The sequence below is a fragment of the Galeopterus variegatus genome, unplaced genomic scaffold (assembly GCF_000696425.1).
Source record: "Galeopterus variegatus unplaced genomic scaffold, G_variegatus-3.0.2 Scaffold50435, whole genome shotgun sequence".
NCBI lineage: Eukaryota > Metazoa > Chordata > Mammalia > Dermoptera > Cynocephalidae > Galeopterus > Galeopterus variegatus.
In genome coordinates, this window is record NW_007776546.1 from 1 (window position 1) to 3,535 (window position 3,535).

The 3,535-nt window shown below is 56.2% G+C and overlaps 1 pseudogene; it reads left to right on the forward strand.

Moving 5' to 3' along the window:
• Window positions 1-169: 169 nt before the first annotated feature.
• On the forward strand, window positions 170-3,522 carry LOC103584334 (annotated as a pseudogene).
• The last annotated feature ends 13 nt before the right edge of the window (window positions 3,523-3,535 follow it).

Here is a 3,535-nt window from a genome sequence, read left to right on the forward strand (position 1 = left end):
CTTAGTGAAGCCAAGCTGAGCTGCATTGTTCAAACAGACTCCCCAGCCTCCAGACACCTGCACCGACGCAGTGGGCAAGGCAGGCAGGATCCTGGACTCAGGCCCTCACCTGCTGCCCATCTCTGCCCCATAGCCAGCCCCACAGCCCTGGCAGGGTCCTGGCCATGCCATGCCCCGCGCTGGGCTCTGCAGCTGCCAGGGTGGTTGGGTGCTGGCCCTGCTGCTGGCCTATGTCTGCTACCTACAGCCTGGTGCCACCATCTTCCAGCTGCTGGAGAAGTGATCTGAGGCTCAGTCCAGGGACCAGATTCAGTTTGGGAAGCTGCACTTCCTGGAGAAATACACCAGCCTGGACCACTGGGCACTGGAGCAGTTTGTGCAGGTGAAGGGGAGCAAGGTGGAAATGGGATGGAGAGGCTTGGGAAGGTGGGCAGAACAGGGGTTCTCGTGGCAGGTCCAGAGCCACCACCCAGAGGCTGATGCCCGTTTTGGAAGCAGAGATAGTGTGGTGGCAACGGAGAGCTTGGTGCGACCTAGTCCTGGATTCTGACCTCAGGTCTGCAACTGGATTGCTGTGTGACCTCCAGCAAGTCACTTAATCTCTCTGGGTCCAAATGTCCTCATAATAAGGTGAAGAGAATAATCATATCTGTGCTGCAGACATTTGACAGCAGATTAAAAGCACTCTCTAAGCTGTCACTTGCTGCACAAACACAAACTGTGTGTCAGTGTCATCAACGCTGTCCAAATTTCCTTCTCTCACATTTCTGCACTTGCCCTACCCCAACTCCAGGGCTGCTGCCCTTCTGCCCTCTCCCCGGCTCATGTCCCTGGGCTGAAGGCTGTGTGTGGGAGACACGGATAAACATCAGGAGCAGCCGCCATGCTGGCCTTCACCCCCTGGTTCCACGGGGGTCCTCTCTGGTGGCAGAGTAGGTCACCTTTGCCTTGGCCCCCTCTGCTTCCTTCTCTCCTAGAAACAAGACAACACCAGGTGTTGCAGGGGACCCAGGAAGTCAAGTGAGTGACAACACCCGCTGCAAGGGAACAGACCAAGAGCAGAATCATCACGCTAATTGGCATTCATTGAGCCTGTACAATGTGCCTAAAACAGTGGAGAATGGGGTCGGCATGATGGGCTTAGTCCAATCCTGATGCACTGCCTGGGGTTGAGCGTTTTCTCTTAATTACCTGTCACTATCACCATGTCCAGTTTGTGGGTGAGAGGCACAGAGAGGTGGAGTATGTTGGCCAAGGCTGCACAGTTAGTGGTGAAGACAGAACTCGCACCGAGGCCTCCGGCTCTGGAGCCCTTGCTCTCCACCACACAAATGTGCACAGGTGCTGGAGACAAGGTACAGCCTAGAGCAGCAGTTCTCAAAGTGTGGCCCCAGAGCCAGCAGCAACAGCATCTCCTGGGAGCTTGTTAGAAATGCAAATGATCCGGGCCACCCCAGACCCACTGACTCAGGGCTTTTGGGGTGGGGCCTGCCAGCTGTGTTAACAAGCCTTCAGGTGAGGCTGAGGCCCCCTCAACATAGAGGACAGCTGGCCTAGCAGATGATGCGTGGCCCGTGTGGTCAAAGGGACCTGTCTGCAGCTGTGAGAGACCTGTCCTGGCTCTTTCTTCCAGGAAGTGAGACGTACAGCCTCAGGCTTCACTTCCTTGCTCCCTGTTGGACAGAGTCAGGGTTGGGGCCACAGTACTCATATCAGGGCTGAGAAAGGTTCAGGAGCCTCCCCAAACCCCCGGGAATAAGGCAGAGGCCCTGGGGACCCTAAACTCTCTCCCGGTTAGAGGAGAGACCCAGAGCCTCCCTATAAATGGGAAGGAGGGAGGCCACCGGCTTCATGCAGCACCAAGGAGGTGCCACGGATTAGCCCCTGGGGGCCTCCCTCTCCCTGAGAGTCTCTGCCTCCAGAGAGGCTTATTTGCAAGGGGAAGTCGAGATGGGAGGAAGAAGAATGTTGGGGTAAGATTCTGGGAGAACGCACGTCTCTGCTCACATCACACACACACACACACACACACACACACACACACGGAACCATAAACAGTATTAAAAGCAGTATTCAAAACTGACTCCATGAGGAAACAGGCTCGCCTGGGTTCACAGAACTAGCGAGTCTTCCTCTTTCTCCACCACATGTGTGTTCCTAGAGAAGAAAATGCCACCGTGCCTGCTGCATGCACCCGCCCCACACTCAGTACCCTCCCTGACACCAAGGTCCCTCCTCCACGGGATGGAAAGCCCCAGGTCTGTGGTGGGGGATGCCCCGGGACTAGGGCAAATACTACCCACAAAGATGAGGGTCTCCAGGGAGCGGGTGTGTTTGGGAATGTTTGGCCCCCGCCTCTCTGGGTGTGTGGGAAAGAGAGGGAGGCCAAAGTCCACATCTTCAGAGGCCAGTTCCTGCCAAAGTGAGAAGAAGCAGACAGCCAGTGTCTGAGGACACCCAGACCGGCCCAGCGCACCAGGGCCACCCTCACCCTGGCTGGAGCGCACTCACCCAGCCAGTGGGAAAGGTGCCCACAGGAACTGGAAGTCAGAGCCGCCACACTCCTCTACTGGCACCCCCTGCCTTTGGGGCTCTGCCAGGTGGCAAAGTTGTGCTGCTGCTCTGGGACAACTCACAGCTAAAGGGGAGGGGCTGAGGACAGGGAAGGGAAGCCTACCAATTCTCCAAGAGGGCTGGGTCCAGAGACCCAGGGACTTGGGCTTTAGCCTGTAAAGATTCAAGTTCTGTAAACACAGATGCAACACACGCAAACACAAAATATGCACACATGTGCAACATACAGTCCCCATGCACATGACACATGCATACAACACACCACACATACACACCACCACTACACACACACAACCTACGTCCTGGCCTCTGATGGAATTTCTCCTGTAGGCGTGGGCTGGGGCTCACTAGAAGGCAGCAGAGCAAAGCTGCCTTCCCCTGGAAGCTCAGAGAACACAGGGTTCTCTGTCCCCCCCCACCAGCCCCATGGGAGGGCAGCCCAATGGCTTCCCTGTGGTCCCCAAACCCCATGTTCTCCAGCAAACCCTTTCAGGAACATTCCACCTGAAATCTCCCCACTGTTCTAACAACCCATGTGTGTCTTTTTCTTGACCATCAGCACCTCTCACCTGGACCCCTCCTTGAGCATCCTCCACCTCGCCCACACCCTCCACCAGCCCAGGCTTACAGCCCACACCTTAGTCAGTCCTGGCCAGGGGAACAGGCACTGGACTTAGAGTCCAATGACCTTGGGCAAGTCACTTAGCCACTCTGAGCCTTTGTTTCCTTTTCCATGAAATAGGAATGATACTATCTAAGAACATCATTAAATGAGGTAAGCATCCTACCAAGAGCTTGGTGACAGCTGGTGCTCAGTAGCGCAGCTCCCTCTTCCCCGTCACCCAGGCCACCCCCCCAACCCCACCCCCACAGGTCATCATGGAAGCCTGGGTGAAAGGCGTGAATCCCTAAGACAACTCTCCAGCCCCAGCAACTGGGACTTCGGCAGCAGCTGCTGCTT